This window comes from Agelaius tricolor, unplaced genomic scaffold (assembly GCF_023055355.1).
Source record: "Agelaius tricolor isolate 1412-34295 unplaced genomic scaffold, bAgeTri1.0.p SCAF_14, whole genome shotgun sequence".
In the NCBI taxonomy this organism is placed as follows: Eukaryota; Metazoa; Chordata; class Aves; order Passeriformes; family Icteridae; genus Agelaius; species Agelaius tricolor.
This window is the reverse complement of record NW_027269274.1, coordinates 6,767,323-6,785,079: the sequence shown is the minus strand read 5'-3', so window position 1 is coordinate 6,785,079 and position 17,757 is coordinate 6,767,323. Positions and strand designations below refer to the sequence as shown.

The 17,757-nt window shown below is 47.4% G+C and overlaps 1 protein-coding gene across 3 annotated transcripts in view; it reads right to left on the bottom strand.

The window, feature by feature from the left end:
• Positions 1–17,757, bottom strand: part of PRICKLE2 (prickle planar cell polarity protein 2) — a 103,989-nt gene that overhangs the window by 40,778 nt on the left and 45,454 nt on the right. Inside the window, exon 1 of one of the 3 annotated variants that reach the window (XM_071439431.1) lies at positions 17,212–17,364. The exons of 1 other annotated variant lie outside the window; for it this stretch is intronic. The gene's annotated coding sequence lies outside the window, so the exon portion shown is untranslated. Of the gene's footprint in view, positions 1–1,770; positions 2,263–17,211; positions 17,365–17,757 lie in introns of those variants that run through there. One more of the 3 variants, XM_071439433.1, reaches the window with a different exon arrangement.

Genomic DNA, 17,757 nt, shown 5'->3' with positions numbered 1-17,757 from the left:
GTGGGTCTGTGTGACAAAGCCCTGCCCTACCCTGAGGGCTATCCTGTCAGATTTTAATGATAGTATTGGGTGGCTTTTTAGCCTAACAGGATGCAGAGCTGTCTCACAGGAGGTCCTTTCTGCTTTGTTCTTAACTGAAGATGAAAATTCCAAGCCTGGGGTTCTAGCACCCTGGATCCAAACCCAGCTGTCCGCTGAGAAACCCATCTCTGTTCAGCACGCAGATCTTCACTGTTTTCTCAAGTTTTAATAACTCTGGGCTCTCCACAGGCAGTATTTATCTTCCTGCCCCTCTCTTTCCCCCATCCCATTCCAGGCTCCAAGCCCATCACTCCAGATTAGCTAAACTGAGTGAGTTGCCAGTGACCTGCCCCAGGGCTGTATACACTATTTTAAGGGCCTTCACTTGTATTTGCAGCATGACAAGCAGAAACCACGGGAAGCAGTAAACACACTGCAATCCAAGCATCTCACAGGCCATACATCCTAAAGGAAAAAACCTGGCTGATGGGCAAGGCGCTCAGAAGCAGGATGAGCTAGGCTGAAAATGGTAATTTATTTCAGAAGTTAAGGCTCAGACGGTGTCCCCCGAGGCAGGCAATACCGACCGCATGTGAAAGCAAACACTGGCAGCCTGATCCGAGGCTGTGCTGGCTGAGCCCGGCCAGGCTGCCAGCAGCAAATGCGCAAGGCTGGGTCATTCTGTTAAGCCGAGTCTGGCTGGCAGAAAACACACAACGAGAGGAGATTAAAACGCGAAGCAAAATATAATCTTGTTAGCTGCAGACAGTTTTACTTTACAAATCTTTATCACAGGCTCAAGCCGGCACCCTTATAAACACAATGCAGTGATGCGAGACATGTAAGTGCTCCCACAGCAGGCGAAATAATCGCCGAATGAAAATAAGTCAGATAAGTTACAAGATAAGAGAGCTAAAACTGAAAGGATGACACTGCATCTGGTGCAAATAATTATTTTGGCATTATTCTGTCCAGCACTAATCCTCAACTGCTCAAAAAGATTCAATCACTGTTTAGCACCGCCAAGGAATCATGACTAGAAAACAAAGAATAACTGGATTAAAATCTTTCCACGGTCACAGGTCATGTCTGTGTCACATCTGCTTAAAATGTTCCTTCAAGGGACAAGAAAAAAAGGAAATTGGACTTGAAAAGATTGCACTGAAAAACATAACCCCCAGCTTGCAGTTCTAGGTTGGTTTATAGTTTGCCATTCTGGCATGAACAACAAGGGCTTAGAAAGATTATTACTTTAAAACTTCCTATTCTCAGGAAGGCAAAACCACCAAAATAAACATCTGAACGGCAGCGTCCTCATTCACAGCCCCAGCCTCCACGCAGTCTGCTCAGAAAATGTGCAGAGAATCCAGGCTTCTAGGGGCTGCATTCACCAGAGCAATACAATTAACACCGAGAAATGAAGATTTTTAAACTCCTATTAGAGCCAGCTGAGCCTTCCTGATTATTTTTAAAACGAGAACTCCATTACAATAGCATCAGCATTTCTCCCAGACGTCCTGCAGCTGCAGAAATACAATTTAACAATTAACCTTATACATCCATAAACACAGAGCACAGCAAAGGCTGGAAAAACAGCGCAGCCCCTCGCAGCTCACCACCAGCAGCACACTGAGCAAAGTTAGCACTGCGTGCATCCACGGAATGCTCCTTATTCCTCCTCCTCTACTTTCTATCCCTTCTACAAACCCACGACAAACCTGGAGTGACTGGCCAAAGGCAGCTCCTTACCTGTTCCTGCTGGCGATGGCAGCGCAGGAGGGAAGGATCTATGAGCTGCCCTGCTGCCCTAGCTGTGCCCGGTGCCTGCGGGCTGCTCGCAGGACCAGCCGGAGCCCCGCAGTGCCATAAAGCATCCCTCGCTCCGGCTCTGGGGCTCTGTGGAAGCCTTTCCGAGCAGGCACGTTCCCGTAGGAAAGCTGCCCTGGCAAACCGTGCCTTCCCTGCCCCGCGTCTGCAGCTTTCGCCTCAATCGCCTCGCTTTGAAATCCGGCTCCGGAGGGTCCCTCCCTCCCTGCTCCCAATCCGAGCGGATCCGGCAGCTCCCCCCTCCAGCCTGCCTTTCTCCGAGTGACCCTCGGAGGTGGCGAGAGGATGTCCAATTTGCTCGCCGAGCGCAAGCATTAACGAGGAGCGATGCAGCCCATGGAGAATAATTGGCGGCGCGGGAGCGGCGCGGGGCTCTGCTGTTGCATTGCTCTCCTCTCCTGCATGTTAATGAGCAATGATGTCAGCAAGCCAAAGTCACCGCATCCCGCCCGGACCGCCACGGCCCGGCCACCCGCCCCTTTATTTACATGGAAATCAGCCCGCTCTCCCAAATCGATACATCCTCCAGGTTGCTTGGGCAATGGGAGGGGAAAAAAAAAAAATCCTCCTAGCTCGCTTGCGTGTTTCTAAGAGTTGGCTGCGCACCAGCAGCCTAAATTGAATGGTGCGAAGACATTAATTATCCTTCCCTTCTTATGTGATGCTGACCGAACCTCAACTTGCTGTCAAACTTCAGGTACCGTTTCTTAGCTATGCGGGCTATTAACGCAATGATCCGCTGGCTCCGAGCAACGCATCGTTTTTCTCCTGGCTTTCAATGCCCTCTCAATTATCTTCTACACTAGTTTGCTATGATTCCCTACTGGCTTTTAGACGCAGCATGTTTATGACCAGCAGGGCTAAATATTCTGGGGAAAACAAGTTATTAGCATGGCATTTCGGTCACTGCATATTTGAATAAATTTTCTCTCACAGGGCCAAGACAGATGAACGATTCACACCTTTTTATGTGTGTCTCAGGTGAGTACGGCGAGCCCCAGGAATACAGCACCTCAACGGGGATGCTAAGCCTCTTCCCCCTGTGTTTCCTTCCCCTTGGAAAAGAAAATGCAGAGAAGGAGCTACGCTGCCAAATTCCTTCTGCTGCTCTGTAATTCCCTTGTTTGGGAATTGGATGGTCACAAATGAATAATTTGAATAATCTGGAGGACAGCGTACTTCTTAGTTTTTAGCATTTGCAAAAAAGTGTGTGACATTCAAAAAAGTCGTTTCTGCGGACTCAAAAAAAACCCATAGAAAGCAAATAAAACTTTTCCAACACACAGCACTTCTTGTTGAGGAATACACCTGGTCCAGGTAGCTGAGCTCGAAAACTGCAGATTGAGATGGAGATTGAAATGCACTTTAGGTGGGACCCCGAGACAAGAGGCCGTGAACTGCCAACCTTTGGGATAACAAAGGACATGAAGATGGGGGATACCAGCCAGGTGAATGAACACTGAAAGACATTGCAGGAACTGGGAATTGCCGACCTTTTGGATAACAAAGGAGTTGAAGACCAGTGATGTTAGTGAGGTGGATGGACAGGAAAAGGAGAGCAGAAGCCGGAAAATGACTGGAGGGAAAGGCTAGACTAGGAGAGGATAAAAGCCCAGGTGTTCACTCTTGGAGGGTTCCCAGAGGCACCAGCTTGGGCTAGGTCTGTGTTGCTGCTCCGGGAATAAATGGCTTTATGGAACAGGACATCTGAGACTGCTATGGGAAACCTGGGGCTGAACAGGCGAGGAAACCTGGTCTGGCTGTGAGAGGGGAAGCCAAGAGGGGATCTAGGCTCACTGGAGCTGCTGCCATGAAGGGGCTTCAGTCCCAGAAGTCAAAGTCTCTGGCCTTGGGAGTGTGACTGCCAGAGAGTCTTGTGAATGGTCAGAGTGGGAAGTTGCCTTAACATTCTCTTGCACGCTCTTGACTTTTGATGCCTGACTCCAGATTTCAGAGCCCTTGATTTTGGCAATATTAGCTATGTTTACAGAACACAGAAGGATGCAGAAACTACAGCTGTGAGTCTTTCTGCAGCCTCAAATGCCTTAAATTGTTATTATTAAGGCTCATAAATTAGGTTTAATTACATGGAATTACACTCAAAATCTCAAGGATGAGATCTGCAGCTGGGACAAACCAGCCCAGCTCTAAGAGCCTCCCCAACTTACTCAGCCAAGTGGGACAAATCAAGAATGTGCAGTGTTCTGAACTCTCTCTTTTTTTTTTTTTCATTTATATTAAGTTTGAGCAGCAAGTTCAAGAGTTGAGCACTGACTCTTAGTGCATCCAGCCAGATCAGACCTTCCTTTCACAGAGCAGGGGCTTCTGCTAGAGATGGCTGAAGAGCCAAGGATGGTCTCCTTCAACTCCTCCAACTACAAAGAGCAATAGAACTTGTAGGAAAAATCTTCCCTGATCCTTCAGCTTCCTAAACTGGCCCATTTTGCCCTTTCCAGCCTGAATCAGCGCTGCAGGCAGGCTGTCAATCTTGCCTCTCTGTGATTAATGTGCCATGGCCCCAAGACGATTTACTTTTCCTCTTACACTCAGAACATGTTAATTACAACACAAAGGGAATGAGACAAAACTGAATTGGGCAGAAGCAAACAAAGAAGCCTGCTTATAAAATGATAATGTAGAGCAGAAATTACGTGTGTTCCTTGTAAACATATCCCTCAAAGCACGCAGCAGTGACTCGGGGCTACAAACAGCACAAGGAACACGTCCTGCTCCATAGGACACGTCCTCTGGACACTCATTTTCACCCAAAATGAGTAAAAATGTCTGACGTTATTGTCATTAACTTTCCAGGAGGAAAGGCCCTTTAGCTGCAAACACTTTGGAGCAAAGTCTCTATTCGTGCTCCAAGGGTCTCCATCAGCTGGCCTCACCCTCAGGGGAAAGGTTGGCAAGGCACGTGTCCAACCCCACACTTCTTGTACAACACCCTCTGTGCCACCATCTACAGCAGCTTCAATCACTCTGCACCAGCCTGACAGGATCCCACCCCAGGGCATGTGGCAGTGCCATCCCCACACAACCAACCACCCTAAAGGTGAGTTCTGCTTGGCTTTCTTGGCCAACTGATCATCTGCACAAAGGGATCATACCATGAACTGCAAGCTTTTCACTCTAAGTTCATCCACAAAGATTAAATGGGTGTCAGAATCACAAAAGGAAGCAAAAGATCAGTGAAAGACCAATGTCTGTAACACTTGAGCTGCAGGGCTAGCTGTGAGCAGAAGAGCTCTGTGTCTCCAAACAGCGTCTCTGACTGTCATCGCTCCTGACAGACCTCTTGTTCCAATACTTGCAAATCTAAATATCCACAAAATCCAACGAACAGCCTCTTCTGAGACAGGAAATCAGATCAGAAGCTGTGTAACGTTTGGACACACAACTGTCTCAGGGAAATGGAAATGAGCCTTCCTGCTTTGAAAGCTGCCGGTTTGCTGGCAATTGCTCCATATTACCGTTACCCACTGTGAGGCTTGTGAAAAGGTCATGTGTTGGAATAACTCCAGAAGGCACACAACATTTCTTGACGGATTCTGCACATTATGCAGGTGAAATGGGTGTTTCATTAGGCAGCAAGGAGAATACTGAGCTGGTGGGGCATATTATCAAAGGTTAGGTGAAGGACTTGCACCATTACAAGGATGGATGCTGACAACTGCCAGCAATGAAGCAAACGACCAGAAGTAAAAAGCTACTAAAATAAAGAAAGATCAAGAGCAGGAAGCCCCTGCTTCAATGCAGTGGTGTGAGACAGACAGCTCTGCCTCTAAATGTAGCACCATCTTTCTTCCCTTTGTTGCTAGCTTTAATGACAAGGAGCCAAACCCAGTCAACTCTAAACTTTCTGCCATTTGCACAAACTCAGACCCATGGCTAATTTAACAAATCATTGCAGAGCCCATGTTTCATAAATGCTGTGTTTTATTACCTTGATGTATTGATTGTCTGTCAATCAATAGAGTTCCATGTGACCATGTTGACTCTCCTGATGACAATGGGCTGCACAGCAGAGCCACACGCAGCAACAGCAGACTGGTGTCCCCAAGGTCACTGGGCTCCTAACCTGATGAATGTCAGATCAAGTGGCCTTTCTGAATTATTTAGTGAGCATCCTCTGCTGCAGCATACCAGGGCACTGCACAGCACTGCTACCTTGGGATGTCACAAGAGGCTTCAGACTCTGCCACCCCAAAATGCTGCCCACAGGGACACAGACTGTCCTGAGGCAGGGGGGTTGAAGGTCCCCACCACCACTGAGTCCATCCTGGCTCACAGCCACAGGCATAGTAATAGATTAGTTTCCCATCCCTCTTTCTGACCACAGAAATACAGAATTGGACACTACAGTGTTTTTTTCCTGCACTGTTCCCATACTCACCCTGTAATTTGCAGAGCAATCCCCACTGGCAGAGCCAGTGCTCCCAGCCCAGTGCCAGCACAGGATGACCCCAGTGTGGTCCCTGGGCACAAAGCAGTTTTAAGCAGCTGAACAACAGGCTGGAGAGGGCACAGCTTTGCAAACACTGGATGGGAAAGGCAAGATGACTGCAAAAAGCTGTTAGTGACAGGGAAGGGAAATGGCTCCATGTGGCAGGGTACAGCCCCACTCTGCCCAGCCAAACACCTGGCTCTTCAGGAGACACACAAGCATGTGCCCCAGGTATGGGGAAAGCTCCTTGGAGAATCTGAGTCATGAAATACAGGTCAGGACTTCAAATGCAGATGAGCTTTGTTTTTTCTTTATTCTTTTTGAGCAAGGCAGCAAACGCTTCCTCACGGCTCTCAGTGCTAGAAGCAGGGATGCCTTATCTCAAATAAAAATGGGATAGACAGGCAGAGAGACCAGCATCAGACACAGATCATTAATCCCCAAACTTGGCCTCCTCCACTTCTCCTCAGGGTTGCCATTTGTACCTTCCCGTGGCTGCTGCCTGAGACCAACCACAACAGAGCCAGTCCTCCGGCTGTCACCACTGCTGCCTTCCACTCATTTTTGGCAGAGCCTTGGGTAAGGATCTGTGCTGTCAGTCTGCAAGGGGGAATTTAGTTTTTAAAACACCATCGAGCCCAGCAGTAGCTGACGCAGAAGGGGAGGCACAGCCCATACACACTGCAGCTGATTCTGGAGACAATTTTCTGTGTTTCCTACCAACTCACCCAGAGAGACAGGTCTGGCCCTGGCTGGTACCCTCTGGTGCACAGCCAGGGCTGGACAGTGAGGTGTGGCCATGAGCTCACGCTGTGCTGCCCATGTCCTCTGGCAGCACTGAACCACACAAATGCAGGGATGATCAGCACACTGTGCTGATGCTCCTGAGCATCACTGCCTGGTACCCCAATCCCCTCCCTGGCAGGGCACCCCAAAGGATCCTCACCCACTGACCGTCCCTACCCCAGCACTGCACACCCCAGTGTGACACACAGAGCATACCAACAACAGGGTTTCATCAATCACTATCTCTTCCTCTCTCTTTTTTTTTTTAATCACCTTAATGTAAGAAGCTTTAGAGAGCTTAACACAATAAGGCTTTCATAGCCTCCAGCTTCCACTCGGCACTAATATGTTTTTTACTTTTATATGTTGAAATCAAATTTGTAACTGAATGTGAACAATCCAGATGCACCCGTGGTTTTCTCCCCTTTGCTAGGCTGATAGGCTTCTCATCTGAAGACTTTAATTGTGTCCTTTAATGATGTCTACAAAAGCCTCATTAAAGCAGTCTATCGTAATTTAAGCTAAATAAACTCAACACAGCTATTTTTGTAATCATATCTTTTTCTTGGGGCCTTTCCACAAACAATAAAGTGTTCACTGAAAACTCGTTACAAAGGAAATGCATAAATCTTCAGCTTATCTGGTGGTATGTTGTCCAAAGATCTAAACCTTTGATCAGCAACAAATTAATTTTCCATTTACACAAAATAGAAGATGTATTTTCAGGATAACCAACTAACCCTGCAAGCCTGCACTGACATGTGCCTTGGCAGCAGCTCAGGACTCCCTCGCTGCCGCCCTTCTCACTGCCTGACACTGTCAGGGTCGCTGTCACATCAGATGATTTTTATTTTATTTTTTGGCTTCAAACCTGTCTAACAGGGTGTTTCGGGTCAGTGGTTATGTACTGAGGATTTCTTGCCTTAAGTCACTGATCTCTCCTCTGCTCTGCCTGGCCCTACCACCAAAGCTGTGCATTCCCCAGGACCAGGGGAATTGACCATCTCCGTGCTCAGGGGCCAGCCTTGAGCCAGCCCAGTCCTCGACAAGTGACACAAGCCTGGTTTTTACCTCCTTAAACCAGACTGTGCTAGTTTAAGGTGGTGGTCCTTAAACCAGACCATCTTCCGTGCTGCCAGCAGGATTTCAGTGCTTCCCCTCACTTTGGCTGGCACCACATGAGCCCCTGCTCCCAGTTAGGTCCTGCAGGGCTGCACAAACCTCTGTCCCCTGACACCAACAAAGGTCTGAGATGGCAATGCTTCTACTCCCACCCAGGAGACACAGAGCCAACTAAGACCTGTTTGCTGCTTGCACCCAAACTGTGTTAAATGCACAGGGAGGTAGCAAATTCAGCATGTTTTTGGATCCAGTCAATTCTCTCATATGATGTCAGGGAGGGAATCATGCACGCTGGGTCATGAACAAGAAGGAGCTTGCAATGTCTTCAGGTCTTAAATTTCCCAGTGTATCTGCAAGCACAGGGAAATCAGACATGGTCAGGAATGCACCTGGCTCCTCACTTCCCAACAGGGCAGTGGGAAGAAAGGTGCCCAAATGGGTTTTTATTTCACACCTGAGAACAAGAAGTGGCCCTGGACAATACAAAACCAGCTGGTGCCAGCAGATGGACTAGCATGTGCTGTTTCAGTACACCCCAAATTCCACAAGACTTCTACAATCAAGCCGACCTTGATTTTAAAATAATCCTCCAAAACACAGAAAACAATAAAATTCTGAAAAGTGGCATCTCTGTTTAAGCTTGGGTGGTTTCTCAGCCCCAGCCCTCTTAGGATCATGGCCCAGTGCCCTTCCTGGAATGCACAGAGGGTTGTCCTGTCTTAGGCAATGGCAAGGTTCCCAGCCTGGCTGTCCCACTGGTTGAAGCTGGATAGAGCTCCAGTACCCTCCAGACAGCCTGGCAACTGCACACACATGACAGGAGATGTTTGCTATTCTTCCCTTTGTTTTAATTAGTAATAACAACTTGTTATCGTGGCTTGACATTTGTTCATACTTGGGAATAAATTGCTTCCTTGAACGATATGCTGAGATTACAACAGGCTTTCTGTGTTTCTGTTGGTTTTAGTAGCTCATAACAAACCATGAAATTCATTACTCTTGCCACAAGCACCCACGAGATGTGCCAACCAGGGTGTGATTTATACACAGCTCAACTCATGGAAATTAAAAGGTTTTAATGTTGCCTGCAAGAAGTCCAGGGTTTGAAATTTTATACAGCTGAATTACAGAAAAAGAGAATCCCAGATGCAAGCCACTGCATTGTTTTATCTGCCTCAGGACTCAACATTAAAGTCAGAGTAAAAATAATTCACTAAATATTAATTAAGTGTGTAATTTGGACAGCCTTTTTAGTGATAAGCCTTCTGGCCTGCAAGTTACTTCAATCTCATCTGTTTTTAATTGCTTTGAAGCTATTAAAAGGACGGTATTTAACAGCAAAACTTCTCTGCTACAATATAATTCATCAAAGCATTCTCACTGAAAGGAATCACTGGAGAACAGCCTGTGCCTCACCATCCTTAATGGGAATGGGCTGTCAGTCATACTCCAGTCCCATCTCTCCATGCCGTGTCAAGCCTTGTACATCAAACCCAATACACAAATCGCCAGCTCCATCAAGATCATTAGAGCTGCTCAGCCCGTCAGGGAAAGGTCAGCGCGTCACTGCCTGCTCCAAACACAGCATCAATCACAGCCCTCATCAAAGGCAGCCTCAGCAGCAGCTGGAAACCTGCATCCCTTCCTCCTGCAGCAGCCTGTCATCCCCTAAACCTTCTTCTCTTCTTGTACAACACGGCCAGGCTTTTATCTTATCATCATCTATAGGGAAATGCAACTATATAGTCTGCTCTGGGAACAGAGGGATCAGCACCTGCAGGGAGGGATTAAGGCTGCATCAGGAGAGGGCTGGCCAGAAACGTGGCCACTGATTCCTACCCTGGCTCCCTCCTCCACGGGGTCCCACAGTGTCCCCACTCCCCTGGATGGGTCCAATGCAGGCAGTGTCACAAGAGCATCCCTTCTCACTGTGTCAGACCAGACCCACACACCTGGAAACAGTCCTAGGGAAGGCTCAAAGCCATCCTGTAAGATGCTGTTGTTTCCATCATAGCCACACTGAGGCATGGCTTGCAGAGAGACCACATTACCCTGCCAGGCTGCTGCTGGCCTTCCACCAGCCTGAGCCTCAGCTGTGGGGTTTATGTGAGCCCATGAGGGCATCCTGCCCCACAGCTCAAGCACCAGGAGGAGTGGAGAAACCCAATTGCTGGCAATTAACAGGGGACACCAGCATTATTGAATGCTATGGCTCCCACCAGCCACTGTTCATTAAACATGATCAAACCACGGGCCATTTCTTCCTCTTTTTTCTCCTACCAAGCTGTGTCGAACATGCAGCATTATCTTCAAAGGGCAAAGTGAAGATGTTTGCTAAACACAAGCAGACTAAGTACATGAGCCTTTTAGAAGCAGCTATTGCTGCTGGAGACTTAGTGAGTCCCATTGTTTTGTGGCTCATGCAGCTTCTTTGGAAGCTGAGCTTCTTTGGGCTGTTCTGCAAAGCCAGCACCTTGTGACAAGGCGTAACCCCTCCCCAGGGAAATAAAAAACAGGTGGGCATCCAAGGAGTGGGGCTTTCTTTCTGCTGAGTGTTTAACTTACAGTATCTCCTTGCAACAAAACAACAGCAGTTTGGGGTCAGCTCAGCAGCTGACTGAAGGCAGGATTAGCCAGGCTCCTGCAGCAGAGGGTTGAAGCTATTTCTGGAAAATCATGGATGGGTTAAAGCTGGGAATCTTCCTGTAGCATGCCCTGACTGGAGGGGACTGCTCTGACCAGCAGTTAGCCTGGTTGCACTGGTACAGGGCAAAAAGAAAAGTAGGAAGAAAGGCCTCTTCCCTCCATCTCAAACAATCTGGCATGCTCCATACCAGGGTGGCTCACCTGGCTGTGACTTTCAGAAATGTGGAGTTGCAGAGTAAGGGCAACACCTCCCCTTTGCATGGCCTTAATTCAAGGCAAACAGCTCAACCCCCAAATCCCTTCTCTGTACAAACTGTGACCATTCCCTTGTGTCAGTACAGAGAAGCAGAGAGGGAGCACCGTCAGGCTCTCTGGGGTAATGAGCACTTCAAACCTATCTCAAAGGGAAGAGCAACCATGGATGGCCAACCCGACAGATGGGGGAGGAGAAGGGGAGCTCAGATACCAGCGAGACGATTGTAATTAGTGTAATAAGCAGCAATTGCAGCCCAACAGCTGCCTTGCCCTCCCCGAGCGTCTGCCGCACGCACCAGCACCAACCATGGCCAAGGATTTTGACACTTGCTGCACTCTGAACGTCTCTGCCGTGAAAAAAGTTCTGACTTTGATAGTTTGCATTCCACACAAGACACAGAACAGAGCACATCCATGCTTTTCCAGCCTCTCCACCTCCACCTGAGTGAGCAGCACCGTGTGCTGACAGAAGGGACATGAAATTGGGTTTAGTTTTGATGTCAACTATGATTTTGCCTGTGACTTTGACCAAAACGTTGTTTCCTCTATGTTGAGGCAAACCTGCCATACTCAACTTTCTGAAGTGCCTGAAGCCCCAGAGATAAGCTGTTCTACACAAAATGGCAAAACATGACAAATATAATTTTCAGTGGATATATACAACCATCCTCCACTGATGGGTATTTATCTGATGTTCTTTCCTTTCACATCTTGAAGCACAACAAAGTTGGCAGTGAGCATATATAGCACAGAAGAAACTTCCACCAGTTTTAGGGTCTGGATCAACATCCACAGTCAGCACAAGGGTTGCAAATCTGCTGATGTGACAAGCTACAGGACCTAAATTGCAAAAATATGCTGTGGCTTAGACCCAGACTAATTCTGAGTAATTTCTGGTGCTCAAGCTCCAGGAGGGAATGCTCTTCTCACTTCCTCTCTGCTATCCCTTGGTCTCATGGAGGTGGTCAGGGGAAGCAGTCAGATCCTCAGGGTATCTGCACATTTTGGCAGTAGTTAAGGATTCAATTCCCAATGATTTTTAGTGGGTCTTAAGACACTCAGAAAGTATCTGCTTTGAATATGTTTGGAGGTATGAGCTCTAAGCTCTTCAAGCAAGGGACTGTTTCTTGTTGTGCTTAAGAAAATGAGAGTATGAAGACAACAAATAAGGACAAGCTCGGAGAGCAGAAAATGTTTATGTTGAGTAAATTTAACCCCTCATGAAAGGAAAAAGCCAAGGCTGGGTGGGAGAGTTCAGGAATAACTGCAACCAGGAGGTTTGCTGAATGTTCCCTGAATGACCAGTTAGGCAGTGTCAGAGGCAAATTAATCAAAGCCATCTATGTGGGGTGCCACAAGGCATCCTGTGAAAAACAGAACAAAGCAGAGGCTGAGGCCCAGTGAGAGCTCTGTGTGCTGCACGCCTGGCACAAACCACACCACCCTCCTGACTGCCATCAGGATCTCCTTTCTCATACAAAGGACAGGGGAAAGGTATCAGGAAGCCAAGAGCACAGCTACAGTCAGACCTTTCACTTGCTGCTCTGCTGAACAGTTCCAGTGGAAATCAAGGGGGGTTTCAAGTACATAAATGGATCACAGAGACATCCACATTGAATCCATTTGCTAATTAGTCAAGATTAACATTTATTTTATCCAAGAGGCATTCAGGTAAAGGAGGTAATTCTCTCTCTGTATGTATGTCCCTTTTACACTTGTTAAAAAGTAGGACATCGTTACTTGATGACAGTAATCCTAAAAGGAACTTTCCAGCAGGGGAGGCACCTGTGGGCATAGCCTGATCTGGGCATGTCACTCACTGTGGCTGGACAGGGCCAGCATCATGGTCCTTCAGCCCCTAATCCCAAATCTGGCAGACCTGTGCAACTACTGCAGCTTTTGACATGAGCCTGACACCAGTCTTGGGCTCACAGTACTGGTCCAGAACAAGGCATCCTAAAATCTAACACAAGACCCTGTGTCATCTCAAAGGAAAATTTAAACCATCAGGCTGCTACTGCTCAATACTTCCATTAACACTGTGGGAAATCTAAAACACTTTGCTGTGATCCTGTATCTGAGGATGCAATGGCCAGCAAGTGAAAGTATTTCAACCATTTAAATAGCTTCACTTAACAAATATAAGAAACCCTTTTGATTTACAGCACCAGAGTAATTTGATACCTTCTGTGCTGTTAATGAAGCAAGAATTAATAGCATTTTATCATCAGTTCTAATCTTCCTGGCATCATTTCATGCCCACAGAAAACTCACTCTGTAACTCGGTACCTACAGCTCCTGTTGGATGAGGCCCCTGGCCACAGCTGGTTTCCAGCACTCTGAGAACTCAATCTCTGCTAATCCCAGCCCTTTACATCAACTCAGAGCAATCTAAAAAGGAGACACATGAAGTCACTTAGGCTTATCTCTCTAATTGCCTGCCTGCAAATCAGGGGTTCAGTGTCAGCCACTTGCACTCTCACAAGACACGGCAGCCAGAAAAATCAGACCTAAAATATTCACCGCAAGCATTTTGAGAAGGGTAAGTGAAACTACCAAAACCCTGCTCACTGCTGCAGCTCCAAATGCAACGCCAGCTACGAGGGACACATCTGGTAACAAAGGCAGCGTTCGTGCCTTGCCTCTGCTGCAGCCCTTTCCAGGTCTGTGGCTGTGCAACACAGACTCCAATTCTCTCGGCAGCTTTCTTGAACTGCCCAGTGCCAACAGAGTGAAAATGTTAATGAATACTGTCCCATAAATACTTAATGCACATTTTCCTGCGAGTCCTGCTGTGATTAAATAGCCACCTCATTACTCAGTACCATCTTTCTTTCTTTTTTATCTTTGCATGAAATACCAAGAGTTGGAACTATAACCACACAATCGAGCTGCTGGAAACATCACTGCATAAACCAACATCAACAGGGCAAAAACCAAACACAGATTTTCAAGGAATGCAAAGAGAAATCGAACTCTGTTAAGAGCAAATATTTCCTCTCAGCTACCTCCTCCCAGGATCAGCAGAGGAAGAAAAGCAGAGGGGACAAGCCTGCGATATATTTTCTTCTTGAGTCTAGCTTATTTGGTTTTACTGTCTTTTTCCATTGTGTTTGGAGGTCCTTGTGACACTGGGGGTCCACTGCAGGTATCCTGTGGATACATGAATCCCTGGGTACTGCTCTGGGGCTGGCTCTGCTCTGACACCAACTCCTGAACAGCTGCAACAGGAACTCTGCTGTTCTCCCTCATCTGCGGCTTGGAGGGTGTCCATGATTTGTCCAAGGTTACACAAGCAATCCAGGACAGACAAGTCAGGGAACATGGATCACCCAGAGGCATTGCTATAGCAGTGACCATGCTGACCAGAGCACAGCTGACCACAAGATCCACCATGCCTGCTTGCACAACATCACGACAATCATTTAGGAATCACGACAGAGAAATATTAGGATTTTGTTTTCTACACCATTAGAATTCCCATATTTGAGTCCTTCCCACCAAACCCTCAGCTATTTCACAAACCAACCCAAAAGCTGCAATTCCCCTGGGATACCCAAGACCACAAGAGTAACACTGAGAGGCCAGAGTCAGCCAAGTTGGCAGCACTGGGGCTGGGGGTTTGTGTGTGCTGCCAAACGTGACACGTGGGATTTCCAGCACTGCCATCCAAGCAGGTCCCAGCTGGAGTGAATGCTGGTGCTGGAGACACGTCTGTGCTGCTCCCTGTGGTTTTGCTTCGCGGGGCAATGCTCTGCCTTTCACACAGGCCATGGGAAATGTTTCCTCTGACAGAGGAAAGTCGTACAGTCCAAATTCATGCCAAACGGCTAAAAATGTAGAAGAATCAAAGGACTAAAGCTTGTGTACGTCAGAACTTTTGGTAATTCCTCCCAAATACATAATTTTTTGGCACAGATGCTTCAATGTAACTGAAGGGCAAACATTTAGTTCCATTTTAGCTGGGAGAGTCCCAGCTCTTGTCCCTCTGATTTAAATATGGAAGCAGGCTCATTATGCAATATGTGTTTCAGCGAGTTCTGCACCAGGGAGAGTGTGAAGCTAAGGCTAACGAAGGGAATATCATTAAAGTAATAAACAGTGCTAAAGCAGGAACAAAAAGGCTGGTCTGAAGCACGGGCTGCTGCCACACGTATCACAAGGAGTCTCTGAAGAGAAACATTTGAGTCTCTCTGAGATGCAGGAAAAAGCGCAGCAGAGGATGGTGTGTGGGAAATACTGGTGAGGAACTGGTGCCAGCTGGAGAGGTTGCTTTTGAAGGGCTGTGAGGAGACATTGGGCAGCCAACACAGTGCCATGTGCTAATGCATGGGAAATGTAAAGACCACTGGCGATTAAAAGGTGCCTTATCCCCATCGGAACTGGTCCTGAGACACAACCCCAGTCTCAGTCCAGCTAATACACACAAACAGGGCTTTCAAAGGACCACTTCAACTCATTTTGTTTGTCTGCATGACACAGATGCCAGGAATAAATGCACATCTACACCTCATTTCTAATTCATGCTGCCAGGAGAGTCAGCCCACAAGAAGCACCAGCATCTCCTGGAGTCAGAACCGCACATGCCGGCACATTTCCACTGCCACCCTTCAAAAGAGAAAAAAAAAAAACCGAACTTTTCCCCCCTTCTCTGGGTGAGCAAATAGAGTAATTTAAGGTGTAAGTAGATGAAGTAGCTAATTAAGGAAATAACCGATAACTTAAATCAAGATCATTAGAGGAAGCAGCATGTTGCTGCCATTACTTAAATGGCAGCTGAGCTAAAACATGCTCACTCAACCTGAGACTTCAAAATCCACAGTCAGCCTGATCCACACAGGGAGAGCTTCCCATGCCACCCCTCCATGGGGGCCAAAGCCACTAAGGAAAACACTCAAATCTCCTGGTAATTTCCTACAGTCTGAACATTTAATCATCCCCAGCCACCACCATAAAAATCCCAAGTGAATGATTCACATGTTGAGAGAAATTTGCAATAAGCAGCAGCAGCAGGGTCTTCTGCCCTAAGAAGCAGCCTCCGCCTGCTTTTGGCAGTGGGGAGAACAAACCCTCTGCAGAAATAAATTCAAATACATTGGGCCATATGAATTTTGCTTCTGGCATCTTGTGCTGATCGTGCTCCTCAGCCAGCTGCTCCCAGGATGGACTCTGGGATTTCTCTACCCACCCCCAAGGGGTGTTTGCACACCAGTGCCACGTCTCTCACTAATTATTCCACCAGTTGCACAGACAAAACATCTGCTGAAGGAGGGAAGGAATCCTAAAGTACACAAATAATTTGCACTGCCTAAACAAAGGCAAATAGAGGATGCTGTTAAACCCCCACCCCCCCGCCTAGCAAACAGACCCAGGAGCTCTGCCCACAGGCTGCGGCTTCCTCTGCCTTCTCCAGCAGGAATGAATCCTTGTTTCCAACCAAAACCGCAGTTTGTTACTAACACAGCCTCCTTCTGTTTAATTCCTAAATTATCCTAAAGCAACTGAATTCGGCAAGTCGATTAAGTACTTAGAACACTTAGTTTCCTTCAAAAGAAGCTTTTGTTTTGCCTGAAAAAAATTGGAGTTTTTCTCCTGAATTCATATTAACAAAGGCATAAGAAATCCAACATCCCAAAGATAAAAAACCCCTTTATCCTGCATTAAACACAGCTGCCAAAGACCCAAAAATCCGCATTCTGTCATTCCACACATATCCTTGCAACAGCTGAGAAGACACACAGCAGGTCTGGAAACTCAGAGCTGAAGATAAGCTGCAGCCTCCCGCGGGGTTTTACTCTTCATGGGTTTTAAAGAGAGTGAAAACGCAGGAGCAGCTCAGGGACTGGCGACAGAAGTCACGTCTGCATCAAGGAAAAGTTTTACTGTGTCCGGATATTCAGCCAAATATTAGCAGAGGATAGAGCACAGCCCTGCTCCAGTGCCTGGCCCCCGACAGCCCCTGGGCTCTGCCTGCAAAGGGAACCGATGCTCGCAAAGGCAGGCAGGAACCAGAGCTGAAAGAGAAAACCATCTCCTAATGCAAACATTTGTAGAGCATTAAAGCCTCTTATACTTTCAGAGGCTGTAAACGTGGCGCGATTACTTACCCCGGCTAAACAGGCATTCACAGGCTGGAAGAGCCCCATGGAACGGGTGAGGACAGAGGCAAGGAGCGGCAGGACAGACCCTGGAGCATCCCTGGAGCTGGGGCTGCCTGTGCCCTGCCAGCAGCTGTGGTCATCTGGGGAGGGCAGGGCCCTGGCGCTGCCGGAGCGACGCCCACCGCAGCTTTAGCTTATTGGTGAAAATCCTAAACCCCGATCCAATCCTGTCCCTTCACCCAAATGTAGCTCCCTGCAGAGGCAACATCCTTCCCAGTTTTGACTAGCAGTGTGAAAGCAAAGTTACCTTGCCAATGTATAAATCACACAAAGAGAAGCAATAAAAAAACCACCCCCACGCTCAAATTTATTTCACCTCTTTCTGACAAAAAAAGTTTCTTATTTACTTACTAACAGCCATGTGAGAGCATTGAAGAAAGCTGGCAACTCTCAGCCTGTATCACCAGATCAAAAATCAGCATGGTAAATATCAGGATGCCAATAAAAGCACTGTTTGTAAGAAAGCCTGCCAGTGCTCCTGTCACATCTGGG